Genomic DNA, 15,588 nt, shown 5'->3' on the forward strand with positions numbered 1-15,588 from the left:
ACTTACTGCTACAGCAGCTCCAGGCCCAGAGAGCCGGACCCTGCTGCAGGCAGCGCCAGGGAGGGCTGCTTCGAGGCCCACCTGGCCGCCTCTTCAGGAGGCTGTGATCCTGTCCTGCTCCAGACACTTGGGGGTGGGGACAGGCCACGGCCCCTCCAGAGGGAACGGCTCCCCCTGTCCTGGAGAGGCGCGAGGAGGGGTGAGTCGCGAGGGAGCAGGCAGGGCTCCTGGAGGAGGAAGGCTGCTGGGTGGCCCCTCCCACCTTGTCACGTCCCTCACCATCGGGCTGGAGGGTGACCCTCAGGCCCACACCCAGTCGCTGGTGGCCTCTGCAGACTCATGGCTCCACCCTGCCACCCCACCTCCCTGTACCCTTGGGCCTTTGCCCAGGCCAGGGGACCAAGCTCCCCCAGGTCCCAGCTCTATGCCCTCAGAAAGTCCCTCCCTCCAGGGCTCAGTGTCCCTGTAGTGGAGGGGGCCTTCCTGGGGCGGTTGGTGCCTCGATCGGGGACTCTGTCCTGTGGCCTGTCCACTCGGGCCTCCAGTGGTCTCCCCTCCTGCCCTGCCCTGCCCTGAACCTTCCAGATGCCCCCTCCCGGCCCAGCGGGCCCTCCCTGCAGACTTGCTGGTCTGGTTGGCTCCCACTGCGGGTCCCCTGCCCGCTCCCTCCCCCGCCTGGACGCGCAGGCTCTTGGTGAGGTGCCCAAAGCCGCGGGTGCCCTTCCCAAGCCCTTGCCCTCGGTTATCTCGCCTGTCTGCACGGCACCTGGAGGCCAGGGGACAGCTGCTCCTTGCACAGGTGAGAAGTGGGGCTCGGAACCCCGGGCGCACGGCCAGCTCCCCCTCCTCAGCCGGTGGGCTTGCAGGACTGAGGACACTGGGCCAAGGGCTCAGGTGGCTCTGCCAACTCTGAAAGGGTGACTTTGGGACGAGGCCTCTGCGGAGCTACGAGAGGCCATGTTTCCTTTGGCCTAGAGGAGCCTGACCCAGGGCTTGGCCACCTCTGCTGGTCCACCACCCTGGCCCGGAGCTAGGCTACCAGCCAAAGCAGGAGGAGCCGGGCTGGCCCCGGACCGGCTCCAGCGGGTCTATCATCCACGTCAGAAAGAGGGAGTGTCCTCAGGGATCTGGGGGCCACCCTCTGGAAGAAGAGCTGGATGTGCAGCCCATGGGTGAGAGGGACTCAGGGTCTCTACGGACGGGTCCTGCAGCAGCCAGAGACCCATGCCCACGACACCTGCCCGGGAGCCCTCCAGCTGTTCCTCATGGCTGAAGGGAGCAGTGCCTGCTAACGTCCCCATTCTGAAGGACACCTGTGGTGCTTAAAGGGGTAGTGCAGCTTGGGAGCCTGGACACAGTGCGGGGCACACAGGGGTCGCTTATTTGTAAAAAGCCCTCGGAAGAGCTCAGGGGAGAGAGAGCGGCACTTACGGCCAGGTGCCCGGAGTCTGGGTGAGGAGGCAGGGCCTGGGGCGCCAGAGGCCTGGGGCGTCAGAGGCCTGGGGCAGCAGAGGTCTTGGGGCGCCAGAGGTCTTGGGGAGACAGAGGCCTGGGGAGGCAGAGGCCTGGGGTGGCAGAGGCCACAGCCAGGGCAGGCGTTCCGGTCCTCAGGGGCTCTGCTGTGGTCCCTGGGGATGGAAGCAGCTCCCACCCACTGCCTGGCCCTTCTGAGGCCTGGTCAGCGTCCTGGTGCTGGCTGGCCTACAGTGCTTGGCTTGGCCCTGGGGCCGACACTGCCCGCCGGCCTGGCCCTGCCCATGCTGACCCTGAGTTGCCTTCTTGGCCCCCAGCCCCTCTCTTCCGGTGGCCACAGGGTGCCCCGATGAACTGGTAGACTTACCAGGGTGGCATGGGGCCCGTCTCTGAGTTTGACCTGGCTGGAGCCATGGCCCAGCCGGCCAGAGGGGGTCGATCTGGACTCTGGCCAAACGAGGAGGCCACTCACCTCGCATCCCACAGAAATGGCAGCCTCTGGGGCCTGACTTCCAGGACCCCTGTGCAGGCCGGAGCAGCCCTGCCGCCTGCAGCCCCTCCCCGCCTACACGGCAAAATGCAAGGTCTCCCCCAGCCCTGCCTCGGCCCTGCCTTGGCCCTGCCGCAGGAGCAGCGGGCTCGCCTGTCCCAGCTCAGCCCTGATTCCTGCGAGTGGCCCAGAAGCCCCTCCAGGCCCAACCCCACGTGCCTGGATCCTGGCTCAGGGAAGCTCTGTTCTCCCACTGACTTCACAGAGTTGGGAAAGGACTTGAGGGCTGTGGAGGGAGGCCTGGCTGGGGCCTGCAAAGCCTGCTTCCTGCAGGGAATCCCATTTCCACTCCCAGATGAAAAGCTGACCCAGTCCTTGAACAAAGGAGCCCTCCTCCCCCTAGTCTTGGTCTGATCTTAACCAGCTGCGTCTGGAGCCTTTCCAGCACAAGCCCATTCATGAATGAGCACAGGGAGGGGGAGGGGGAGGGGGAGGGGGAGGGGGAGGAGGAGGAGGAGGAGGAGGAGGAGGAGGAGGAGGAGGAGGAGGAGGAGGAGGAGGAGGTCCTTTACCTTCAAACCATTTCCCTGGTCCAAGAACAGCCGCCCGGCTGGCCTCCCAGGGCTCCTGGCCCAGTCTCAGCGAGAGCCCTTCACATCCTCTATGTCCCATTTTATAGACAGAAACAGGGCCCAGAAAGGTCAGTCAGTTTGACAGGACACACAGCAGGATTCAACCCCAGGACTCGCCGGGGCAGAGGGGCCTGGTGACTCACTGTGGGACGGCTGAGCTCTTTTTGGAATCAGCATTTATTTTACTCTTCCGTCTTCTTCTGGGTTTTGTTTTTCCAAATCAAAACCAGTTGTTGTTTTCGATCTGGTCGGGCCTGGTAGGCCTGCCCCACGGCTGGAGCCGAGGCCCCTCGGAATAAGTGGAAATGTTTACACAATACTTGTCAGACGTTGCAGCAGGAGATAAATCTTATAGAATAACGCTTAAAAGACGAAATGAATCTGTGTGGGCAGCTGGGTCCAACCCCAGAATTGGTTCCAGCCCTTTTAAAAACAGGAAACATTTCCCCTCTTTATTCATATTTGTTTGTCTCCATTTTTTTTTTCTTGCACAATTTTTCTAGACCTGGATTTCTGCACAGCTGCTAGCGGGCCAGGGAGTCTGCGTACCTCAGTGCCCCAAGAGCCACCGGGGCTCACAGCCATCCCCGTCCAGGCGGTCACCACAGCCAGGCCGGGCTGGGGAGTGTCCTCCACATGCCTTGTGGCTCCCTGGGTCCCCACCCTGGGATTCCAGGGGGACCCTCTGTACTATGTCGCAGGCCATTCTGGCCGCCTGGGCCCCCGTCCCCTTCCTGACAGGGACCTGGACGCAGACCTGGACCCGAGGCCCTGAAGCTGAACGTTGACCCTGCCCCAGGTTTAGACCCCGTGGCGTCATATGGGAATCCTGGGAGGACACCTTACAGCAGGGTCCCTGAGCCCAGGAGGACACTCTGTGTTCCCCTGAGCCGAGGTCTTCGGACAGTGGGGGTCCAGCCATAAAACCTCAACCCCCTGAGTGTCAAGAGCAGCTGTGACATGGCTCAGCGCAGCTTCTCCAGAGCACGGCTCCTGCTGTCCCACCTGCTGGCACCGCAGACACCAAGAGCACGGGGAGGGAGAGCAAGGGAGCCGTCAACCGCGTGTCCACTCCTGGGGACAAGCTCGGAAGAGGCCGTGTATTAGGGTCTCCAGTCACGATCCAGTCACTCTACAGATGCCCTACCCCGCGTCCACCTTGCACGGGGCGGACACCTGCCCGCCGGGGCTGGCCGTGGGCAAGACGGACCATGCGATTGCCAAAGAGACCAGAGCAGGACAGAGTAGAAAAGTGACAAAGGACACTCCTGAGGTATCACCATGGAGGGAGCCGGCTTCACTCCCCATGGGGTGGCCACAGGGCAGGGCGGCGTGGGCAGGGTGGCCACTCCAGAGCCCACCTGGGGCAGTGCGACCAGGAGTTGGGCCAGAGATAAAGGTGTCACCCACTGAGGTGGGTTCTCACTGAGCGGGCGGGAGCGGTTCTCACTAAAGTCAGGAGAGCGCAGAGGACGCCCAGAAGCCCCAAGGTCCAGGCCCCCTCGAGAGGCAGTTTGGGGGAGCCCAGCCCAAGCTTGCTGAGGAGACCCTCCATCATGGCTGTGGAACTGGCCTGGGGACCCACACCAGGCTCTGGCCCAGTTTGGGAAGAGAGAATGTTCTGGGAAAGCTGAAGGGGGGCATCCTGGAGGCAAGGAGCAGAATGTGACCCCCAGACCAGGGCAGCGGAACCACAGGGCCCTGGGCTGGGAGCACAGATCTAGGGAGATGGCCCAGGAGGTTCCAGATCACCCTCTGCAGTCTCCACCCTCTGCAGACAGAGCTCAGTGAGGTCGGCCTCTCAGCTGACGAAGTGCCCACACAAGCCCCTGCCTGTCACGTGACCTACCAGCAGAAGTGCGGGGGCCACTCTCTTCCCCATGTCCCTCATGTGGTGGACGGAGGGCAGTGTCCCACCGCCCAGGAGCAGTCAGTGGAAATTGGGAAACAGGGTAACTTTTTCCAAATGTTCCAGCAAACCCAGGCGCGGCCCGCAGCGGGGTGTTTGGCCTTCGGAAGTCACAAACTGCAGAGGGGGCTCATGGGGTCCTGCGTGTCCACGCAGAGAGCCCGTGGCCCTTGACCCTTCCTTACTGTGGTGTTGGCCTTGGGGACCCACCTGGAGGGACCAGCTGCCCTCAACTAGGTGGCGCCTGTGGGAGACCAGAGGGCGAATTGGCGTTTGTTCCCCACACTCCCTGCCTAAAGGGCCACCCGGGGGGCTGTGTCGTGTCCTGCCCAGCTGCCCCTCCCAGTGACCTCCTGTGCCACCGGAAGCTCCCTATTCTCGGTCTCCAAACTTCCACTTGAAGTCTGGGGACATGAGTCTCAGGCCACAATAGAAACCAGGACCAGGGCATGAGGTCACAGTCAGGCCAGCCCGGTGGTGTTGACAGACACAGTCAGTCGGGGAGGGTCACCGTGCCCCAGAACCCTGGGAGGTGGGTTCAGATGTGAGAACGGCCACACCCTCTGCCGGCCACTGGTGGGCAGGTACTGCTGCTGCCGTCCCAGAAAGCGGCCAGAGGCCCAGTGAAGTGGCCACTTGGCTAGAGCGGCCCTGCTGGTGCCCACCACCCCGGGGCGCTGTCCTGGGTTCGGCTGCAGGCCACGCGGCTCCTCTGACTCTCTGGTATCCCCCGTCTCATTTCTGTCTCTGACCAGTAACAATTCCCAGGGAACCGGCTTCCAGCCCTGGGAGGGGAGAGGGAGGTGACCCAGACACAGGGAGGGGACAGCAGATTCCCATGACCTCCTTTTCTCCCGTGTGAGTACTGCCCCCGGGACCCACCTGGACGGGGTGGCCTTCTTCCCACAGCACTCCCCAACGGACACCGCACCCATCTCCCGCCAGATGGCCACGGAGACAGGCTCTGCCCCTAGAGTGGCAGGGCAGGTGGAGCCGGCCACGTAGGCAGGCTGTTTTCCCCAGAGACACCGCCCAATCTCGCAGTCTGAGTGACTTGGGAAGGACAGTCCCCCAGGGAGCCACAGAGTCCACCACCCAGCACCTGAGTGACTCATCTCTTTCCAGAAGCTTCTGGTAGCCTCTGCTCCTGACCCCAAGGAGGCCCACTGACAAGTACACTAGGGACGGCGGAGCAGACCCTCTGTGTGTGCAGCGCCAGAGACGGGTTTTTGCTGTAGGATATTCACAGCCCCAAAGTGTTCCCCACAAATTATCTTTTATTCACAAAGCGGAAGACAGTGGCTTTTCAGGGGAGAAGGATGATCAGTGATCAAACTGGCATCCACAGGGGGCTGAGCCTGCACCCTGACAGGACACGAGGAGACACGTCACTTCTGCGCTGTCCCTACCCAAGCAGGCCACCCATATCTCAGCTGAGACAAGCCAAACTGAGGGACGCTGGACGGAGTAACTGGCCCATATTCTTCAAAAATGTCAGCAGCACAGATTCTTCCAAGGGAGGAGCAGAGGCGCAGGGCCGCTGAGTCCTGGGATCTGGCCCGACTGTAGAGGGGACGGACAGCTGGCTGGACCACGGGCAGCTGCTGGGCTCGAGTGTGAGCCAGAGCAGATGTGACCTGGAAGTGGAAGGGCTGTAGCAGAGCCGTGGCCCCATTCACTTCCTGTGTGACCTAAGAGCACCCAGGTCCCCGAGTTTCTCCAGCCCCTCAGTCAGTCCCCAGGCCCCGACTTCCTCTCAGGAACAGGAACGGTCTTTGTCATCGGGGCACCCGAGGCTGCTGGCCAGGGAGCGGCCTGGCCTCCCGTGGGGCCTGCGTCTGTTCCTGGAGCTGACTGGCACTGCCCTGGGGACCAGCCGACCGACAGTCGCCTCCTGCCAACGGCTTCCTGGCTGGGGCCTGGGCGGGCAGCTCCGGCTTCTCCTCCCGCGTGTCTAAGTGGGGGCCTGGCCTCTGCTCCCACCCACTCTTAGCTGTCCTTGGCCCACCTGCCATCTGGGGGTGATTCACCACCCGCCAGTCACCTCATTCAACAAGAGGCCTGAGGGAGGCCAGGCTGCAGGCTGGTCCTGGGAGGGACGGGGCCACTGGGCTTGGGCACAGCTGGGCTTGGGCACATCCCCCACTGGGTCACAATGGCACCCCGGGGACAGGACCCCAAAGCCACCAGCACGAAGCTGCACACGCCAGGAGCCCAGTGCAGGTCTGGGTCAGGAGCCACACTGTCCACCCCACAGCTCAGACGGCCCTCCTCAGGGGGCCACAGTGCCCACGGGCAGCGGTGTCCTCCCCTTCCCCTTCCGTCTTCAGGACAGACTCCAGGAAACCCTCTTCTCTCTTTATTGAGGGGGGGGCTCTGCACCAGGCTGCTCCACCAGGCGTTTCCCTTCCCAGGTGTCCATCCGGTGTGAGCCACGGGCACGGTGGGCGACGTGGTGACCCCGTGTCCTTACCCACGGCCCCTTGCCCCCTCCTGCAGGGACTGCCCATGGCTGCTCTGGGTGGCTCTGGGATGGGGACCTGCAGAGTGTAAGGCCCCGCTCCTGCCCAAGGCCGGAAGCTGGCCCTGCAGAGCGGGCCCTGGGTCAGGTGCCCTGGTCAGCTCAAAAGGGCCCTCCTCTGAGCCCTTGAACCATGAATTTTTTACCCTATTGTTTTATTAAATAAATAATGAATGAAATAAAGCTCGTGGACTAACATAAATCATCACAGTTTACATGAATCTGTTATCACCTGGTTGGTGGCCATTTAAGGCACCGTCTCGGGCACAGTGGGGACTCGAACACACAGACCCTCGCGGTTGCTGCGGGGTCTGTCCTGGACCTGTTGGCCCAGGCCCAGCTCCTGCTACTCCAGCCCCAGGCTGCCCCAGGGCCCTGGCTGTGGCTGCCAAGGCTCCCAGGTCCTGGCCCCAGGCCGGCCTCCAGGCCAGCCCCTGCGCTGCTCTAACACGCGAGCCCCAGTCTCAGGGCTGAGGCAGCGACGATCTGCCCCTCTCCTTCTCCAGGCCCACTGCAGGGGAGCAGGGCAGCTCTGCCCACAGTGGACACCCCGCCTGGTCCAGGACAGTTCATCCCCACCACCTCCAAGGCCATCAGGGCTCGCAAGAGCCACAAACTCTAGCCCGGGAGCTGACACAGGTCTCTTGGGCTCAGGCGGGTCACTGCTGTGTGTGGGGCCACGGCCCGGCCAGGATGGGATGGCAAGGGCAGGTCACCAGGGCTCTAAAGGACAGCCAGGAATGTCCAGTGCCCGCACTCGGGGACTGAGCCCCTCCTGCTCGCTGGGGCCGGGCGGGGCCTGGTGGACTCAGATTCCAACCACCAAGGGAGCAGGCGGGCAGCGGGCGCCCTAGCGGTCTTGATATTGAACGGCACCGAGGGGTCTGCGGAGGAGGCAGGACTAGGGAGACCCGCAGCAGACGCAGGGCCACTGAGGTGTTCTGGAAAGCGCCCGCAGGGCTGGCATTTAAGACAGGGCCTGCAGCGTGACTGGGTGCCCTTGGGGTGAAGAGAGGGGCAGACTTCTTAGGAGGGCAGGGCCCTGCCAGTGCCCTGGGGCTCAGGATATGTCCTCTTTCCAGCACTGTGAGAAGGCCAGTGTGGCCAGGGCAGAGTTAGCAGGGTGAGGAGAAGCCGGAAGCTCTGGCCAGGCCCTCCACAGCCTGCAGGCAGGTTTCTGAACCTGGCCAAGGTTCAAGCCGCCGAGGGCGGGGGCCGTCTTCAGAGGCAGTGGTGATGTGGCTTGGACAGTGCCCTCTGGTGGCACTGTGGGGAATGGCACCCTTCTGTGCCTGACCACCTGGGCGTGGTTCTGACCTTATGTGATCCTGACACTGCCCGTCCCACGGATGCCAGGTGGGCACAGCTCATGAGCCAGACTCCCCACAAAGGCAGCCCCAAAGCCTCCATCCTGCAGGAGACATTTGAGACGGCCACCACCAACCACGTTCCCCAGGAGGACCGAGGGGACAGGACGACACTGTGTGGACAGGGCAACACTGTGCGGAGCAGACCCAGACATCAAAAGATCAGCCAGCCTGGGTTTGGCCTGCGGGGTGCCCTGGAGGTTGGCAAGGGCAGGGCGGATCCTGACTACCTTCCCCGACTTGGCGCCATCTCCGACCTCAGCCCCGGCTGTGCGCCTGTGAGGTTCCCTGGACAGGTGACGGCCTCCCAAAGTCCCCCTCCTCACAGAGGGGCGATAAGCCCGACAGCCAGACAAAGGGGTCCAGGGGCTGCCGCGGGTCCTCCCTCGCACACGGTGGCCGGCCTTGCAGGAGGCTGCGGGAGCCTGTCCAAGCCCCGGCAAGTCACAGGTCACGCCCTGCAGCTCCCCAAGGCACAGCCTTCGAGAGAGCCTCCTCTTCACTTCAAACAAGGGGAGTTGAGCCTGCTGGACTTTTCTGGAAAGAAAGCAGAGGGGATTTCGTGCAAACCCCAGCTCCGTCGCTGACTGGCCCAGGGACACCCGTTCCCCCCCCTCCAGCCCTCAGTCTCCTGAGAAGGACCCTCGGGTGGGGGGAGAACCCGCTGTCCTTCTCCCCTGCTCCAGACCCAACGGGAATTCCCCCGGGGAAGACTCGCTCTGAGCCCAGGTGTAAGTCCTGATTTTCTGGTGGAATCAGATAAAGCGAAAGACGCTGGGTGGCAGGCCCGTGGGCGTGTTGGCGCAGAGCCTGCCCCTGCCCCGTGGGAGGAAGCCCGCGAGTCCCGGCTGGAGGGCCCGGCAGCCAGGACCGCCCCCCGCATGCCGGGCGCCGTGACACCAGGTCAGACAGGAGGACAACCCAGCAGCGCCTGCGGGAGAAGCGGTGGTCAGGAGGGGGGTCAGGAGGCCGGGAGACCGGGCCTTTGCCTGGGCCAGGGTGTGGAGCTTCCTAGTCGGGTTGTTTGGCCGACGTGGCCGCCCCCTGGACCTCTTAGAAGAGAGACAAGAACAGCAGGGAGATGGGAAGCACCTGGATGGGCCGGCTCCATGGATCCAAGGCTTCTGGGAAGCGCGGCCTCGGGCGAGCCCAGCCTCCACCTGAGGAGCCCCACCGCAGCCACCTGGGTCAGCGGGCTGCCGCCAGCCGTCCTGGCCCTCACTCCCGGAACTGGGCTTACGGTGCCCGACGTGAAAGGGCCTTGGCGGGTGTGGTAGTGGGCAGGGCAGCCTGCTGTCCAGGAGGCCGCCTGAGTCCCAGTCTTCTAGTGGACAGCCTTTCCCGCCGTGGCCAGAGGAGCTGTGTGTGGGAGGAAGCGTCCGGGAGGCCGGGCCACTGGCCCTGCTGCACCTTGACCTCCGACCCTGGGGACTGGCTTCCCTGAGCTCCTCCCGTGCCCGAGGCCACCCTCATCCCCAGGACCTGCAGCCCTCATTGTACCATGAGGAAACAGAACAACAGACTCGCCGCGAGGGCCTGAGCAGGACAAGACCCAGGGCCGCCGGAGCCGCCTGGCTCAGAGCGCTGGCTCACAGGTAAGGTGGGCGACGGCCGCCTCTCAGGGTGGGTGGGCTGGGCAAGAGTGCTCCAGCCACATAAAACCACTGTAAGGTCAGCCCTGGGCTCCCTGGGCCAGATACACCCCCACCTGGCTCCGTCATGATGAGTAGATGGCCAGGAGGATGTCAGCAGAACTGGGGGCCAGGGCTGATAGCTGTGTGACCTTAGGCCAGTCACTGCACCTCTCTGGAAAGGGTGCAACAACAGCTTGGGGTCGCAGGGCCCTCCAGGGCACCTGCAGCACTGACCTCGAGGAGCAAGTGGGCTGACGGGCTGCTTCCCCAACCAGGGGCCTGCTGTCTAGGTCCCACCGCCTGCCCTGGCCCCAAGGAGAGAGGAGGGGGATCCCCTGCTATGAACCCTGGCTCTCGGTCCCCTCTTGGCTGGGCAGGTTCCTGGAAACGCCTGGGGCTTGGAGCACCCCTGTCCTGGCCCTAAAGTTCTGCACTCCCGCCTGGTGGGCCCCCAGCTGGAGTCTGACCCCGGGCTTGCTGCTCCTTGGAAGGGACACACCGGAGCTTCCAGATGCTGGGCAGGTGGGATGGTAGGGGACCCAGCGGTCCCTGGGCGACCCCCAGTCCGGGGAGGGATTATGCCTTGGCCTGGTCGTTCTCAGGCTTTGCGGGCAGCAGGGGGGGACATGAGGTACCCGTTAATGTGTGTTCTGTGAGGAGATGGTTCCAGCCCTGCCCGGGACGCATGGTTAGAAACAGTGTCTGCGGACGTCACCGGGCTGAGGCGAGGTGCTTCTGGAGTCGGGTGGGCCCTGATTCAGTGATGTCCGCACAAGAAGAGAGAGTTGGACAGGGCTGTGGGATGAGGGAGGCAGAGGCTGGAGTGATGTGTCCCCAGGCCAGGAAGACTGACGATGGCTGGCCGCACCAGAGGCCAGAAGAGAAAAGCTGGGGTCCTCCCCTAGAGCTTACCCTGTGTCAGATGTGTGGCCTCTGGAACTGTGAGCAGGTGGCTTCCTGCTGTTCTGAGCCTCCTCGTTTGACTCAGGCACCTTGACCTGGGCCGTCGCACTGCCCAGCGGTCAAGGAAACAGTGTGTGAGCAGGTGTCCCCAGCACGTCCACACCCAAGACTGGTGTGCGCTCAGTCTCCCTCCTTGTGCTGCCGTGGTCAAGCTGTCCTTTTGTGCAGTGACAGTGGACAGAGCTGGTCATGGAAATTTGTCTGGTCCTCGGTTAGTTCTCAAAAGACTTCTGGGTTTTTATGAAATTCACGTGGGCTTTGGAGTCATGAGAGCTGAGTTCTGGGGCAGGTTCCGTCTCGAGTGCCTTGCGATGCGGTGGAGATGCCCTGGGACCTTCTGTCGTACTGAGGTTCAGGGTGAGGTGGCCCCTGGCCTGTTGTCCAGCGTATCTAGGCCAGTTCGGCCCCCTCCCTCCCTCCCTCCCTCCCTCCCTCGAGTCTGTTCTGAGCACAGGCTGAGCGCCCCAGCTGTCCGGTCTCTCTGGGCAAAGATACTATAAATGAGGAACCAGGAAGCCAAGTCCTCCCATTTGTGCTCCACATGCCGAGACTTGCTTCTGAGACCTGGCCTGGCCTCTCCCAGCAGTCCTGGGCTGGGAGGGACACCTGTGGTTGTCCAGGATAGAAACCCAAGCCAGAGGAGCTGCAGCCAGCCTGGCTGCTCCGTGGGGATCTCCCCAGCAGTGGGAAAAGGATGCAGGCAGCCAGGCTCGTCGGGCCCCCGTGGTAGGAGATAGGGACAGCACCGCCACCTGACAGCCTGCTCTCCCCGCAGGGCTGCTCATCGGCCCACCCTGGTCCCCTGCCTGCCTTTGGGCCTGTTGCAGTGGCCGGTCACACTCCGCAGAAAGCCACAGGAGGCCCTTCCCAGCAAGGCTGCCGGGGATAGAGCACGCTGCCGGGTGACTGTTCTCTGGCAGTGGCCCTTTAGAAGGGGTCAGGACAGACACGTCTCCGTGTCACCCAATCTCCACACTCACAATGCTGAGCCCAGGAGCCATCAGGAAGGAAGAGAGCCACTCTGAGCCTCAGAGACCAACACTGCGCCTGTTGGGGACTCATAGGACCAGTGAGATCAGAGGAGGCACTAACCCCGCCTGGGGCGACCAGGGAAGGCTCCTGGAGGAGGTGATGTCGGAGCCAGGATCTACACGCGAGAAGCAGGCATTTGTTCATCTGGTTAAAGGCAACTAACCCTGTGTGGTGGCCGTGCCTGTGATCCCAGTGACGCAGGAGGCTGAGGCAGGAGCATTGCAAGTTCAAGGACAGCCTCAGCGACTTAGAAGGATCCTGTCTCAAACTAGAAATCGAGATAGTCCGGGAAGGTCACTCAGTGGTAGAGTGCCCCTGGGTTCCATCCCCAGAACCAAAAACCCAAACCAAACCTAACCCAAAACAAACCGCAGACTCCAGGCGTCTCCTCGGGTCTCAAATGCCACCAGGTTCTGGGGAAACAGGCACGGGAGGGCTCCCTGGGCAGGGTGAGGAGGAGAATGGGAAGGACGGTCCTTCACCCCTCCCTGGACAGTGCAGGCCGGGCCACACCTGAGGGTCACAAAGCAGCAGCGCACACACAGCCACAGTTACCCGCAGTCACATGCCCACGGTGCTGCCAACCCTGCTGCCGAGGGCTTGGCCCAGGCCTGGGGAGCCGCTGACAGGGGAAGCACCCTCCGCCCAAGCAGCAGAGGGGCACGGGCACCCGGCAGGGGTGGGCCTGGACGTGGTGCTGACTGACAGGCTGACAGGAAGGCCGGGGGCCAGGATTCCATTCCCAAGAAGGTCCAGAGGGGAAAGCCAGGCCCGGATGCAGACAGAGGGGCGCGGGCGGCAGTGTGCTCTGGGGCAGCGGCTCCTGGGCAGGGATGGGAATGTTTGAAGATGTTCTGAGCCAGACAGAGGTGGGGTGGCAGGGCATCACCAAGGTGCCAACTCGCACTGAATCACACACTTTTTTTTAGTGACAGAACAAGAGAAAGACACATACGCACTTAGGAACGGGATGCAGGCGCTCCGAGCCACCTGCACTGTCCACTAAGGTGGTCGCCTGCCCCTCAAGTGCTGTCCCAGGAGTGTCTGTGGGCAGGTCAGGCCCCCCGGCTCCTGGCCCCCCGCTCCTGCCAGTGTGGCAGTGAGAATGGCGACGCAGGGAAGCGGAGTCGAGGGGACGTCCCCAGATGTGTCGATCTCACAGTCAGGGCTTTGGGGCAGTGCAGGCCACGGCCACCAGCTTGCAGCCTCAGCCTCGTGACCGTGACCGGGGCGAGCCTTGGGAGCCAGAGAAAGAGGATGTGGGAAAGTTCCTCCCGCCCCAGGGAAGCTGGCATCAGTGGTCTCAAATGACACCCGTCCCAGCCAGGAGCACAGGCCTCTGCCAGGGACAAGCGCTTTCTGGGAGAGGGTAAATGTCGGCCCTGCTGGGAGCCGTGAGAAATGGACTCGGGTTTTGTTCAGTGTCTGGTTTTTAAAAACCACAAGAAACCAGCAAGCTCTTCCTGACCAAGCACACCTGTCAGTCACACAGGGCGACAGGACAAGGCACCAGCTCCTCTCCACACCTCCGACGCCCCCCGTGCCCGGGGTCCCCTCAGCCCTCATGACTCCTGATCCCTGAACACCACCCAAGGCGGACGTCCCTGTCCTACAGGCGGGAGTCGGTGCTCACAGCTGGGTGGGACCCGCAGGCGGGGCAGGTCTGGCTGCACTGAGTTCAGGGGCTGCTCCCCTGTTCCCTCCACCCAGAGGCCCTCCTCGGGGTCTGTCCAGAGCAGTGGGGCCCAGCCTGGCCGTCTGCCTCAGGAGGACGCTCGGGGGGGGGGGCAGGACGGGCAGGGTCCTCCAGGGTCCTCCAGGTCTAACAAGCTCCCTGCCCCGCCCTCGCCGCTGGCTGAGGGAGGGAACTCGAGACACTGCACACAGGAAGGCAGCCACTCTCACTGGGGCACGGCAAGCTCGGGTGGGGGCCCCACCAGTGGACGGGGTGCCCTCATGGGGAAGGCAGAGGTTCTGGGCAGGCAGGGAGGTGGCATCTGGGAGGAGACCCTCCTGGGAGCCTCGAGGGGAGGAGCAGCCCAAGAGGCTGAGGGGTGGGGACGGGCAGGTCAGGCTGGACACGGCTGTGTGGGGCTGGTCACCCGCTGCACCACACTGGAGCTTGCACAGGGCTTGCTTTGTCCCCTGGGGCCCAGCCCCAGCACCGTCCATGCCTGGGGCCCCCTATGGTCAGAGCGGGTGGTGCCCTCCCAGGCCAGGAGTCACCTGAGATCTCAGAGGTGGGCTGCAGCCAGCCTCCAGTGCCACCCAGCAAGTCCTGTCCCCTGCGCTGCTGATGGCTGGGCCCCCACCTGGTGGCGGCTAGGGCAGGCCCCTCCTGGCCACCTGCACTCCACCCACCGTGTGCCAGGTGTCCTCGGGCAGCCCCCCAGGCAAGTGTCTTCAGAACTGTTTATTGCCAAAGGTGGCCTTCACGCTGGGCTTGTGGGCGGTGCTCGGGCTTCTTTCCCTCGATGGCTCCCCCCGACCCTCAGGCCCTTCACGGGTCCTCCTCTGTCCTCCTGAGGTGGCCGCTCCTGCTGCTCCGCCATGCAGGAGGCATGGTGTACGGTCATACAAGCAAAGCCTTGTGCTAGTGTCTACTGAGGGCAGAGACCCTACCAGCACATAGTAGGTACTCAGTAAACACCCGGTGGCCCTAACAGATGAGCCAGCTGTAAAGTCCTGGTTTTTGTGACTGGTGCAGTGTTCAGGCATTTGCTGTCTCCTGGCGCCCCCTGGTGGTCTCTGTGCACCTGTAGCACCAGCCCTTCGGCAGCATGTGTCCCCTGCCCTGGGGCCCAGCCTGGAGGGTAGTGGCCAAGGTGTGCCCAGCCCATGGGGTGGCAGCTCTTGGTGTCATGGAGCCTGGCTGCTGGACGACCAGGTGAAGTGGAGGGCTGACACACAGCCAGCTTCTCAGTGTTAGTGACGCATATAACTGTTGCTGAACAGCCAACGTTATACTGGACACACTGCCCCCCGCCCCCACGCCATTTCCATCTAACAGGCTGGCAACAGTGGAGGGGGGACACGCACAGCCAGTCTGCGCACAGGACGGGATGCAGGTTTTCAATAAGCAAGAGCTACCCTGAGGACCGGGGCTCCTGTTCACCAGGGCAGGTGGCTCTCAAGAGGCACTGCCCTACCAGAGCCAGCAGGGCCTCTGCTGTCTGTGCAACGCCACCTCCCTGGGACAGGGAACTCCACAGGCAGTGGATGTGACAGTAGACTGGATGGTCTCTGTGAGTGGAGGTCAGGCCCATGGATTCCACGCCCAGACCCCTAAACTGACAGGGCAGTTCCACCTGGAAGACTGCTGCCAAGTGTCTTGCTTCAAGACGTCAGGAAAGCCCTGCGAGAGAGCCAGAGCCCACGCAGCAGGGGAGCACGCGCTCACAGGAGCCCCAGCTCCCCCAAAAGAAACGGGTGCAGGTTCCTAAGATGCAACCCACGACTCACGCATCAGTGAGGGGACAGCAGGAGTCCAGCCTTGGAAACTCCCGCACTCTCTGATTACAGCTGTACTCTCCGGGAGCCCCTTGGGCTGCTCCCCAGGCCTCACAG

At 63.3% G+C, this 15,588-nt stretch overlaps 1 long non-coding RNA gene across 1 annotated transcript; it reads left to right on the plus strand.

The window, feature by feature from the left end:
• The first annotated feature begins 337 nt into the window (after nucleotides 1–337).
• LOC124086229 (uncharacterized) lies at nucleotides 338–7,227 on the plus strand. Its single transcript, XR_006849740.1, has 2 exons — nucleotides 338–799; nucleotides 3,099–7,227. It is a non-coding gene; the product is annotated as an uncharacterized LOC124086229 (long non-coding RNA).
• Nucleotides 7,228–15,588: the final 8,361 nt, after the last annotated feature.

The sequence above is a fragment of the Marmota monax genome, unplaced genomic scaffold (assembly GCF_021218885.2).
Source record: "Marmota monax isolate L192 unplaced genomic scaffold, Marmota_monax_Labrador192_F-V1.1 WCK01_AAM20220418_F8-fsc00024, whole genome shotgun sequence".
NCBI lineage: Eukaryota > Metazoa > Chordata > Mammalia > Rodentia > Sciuridae > Marmota > Marmota monax.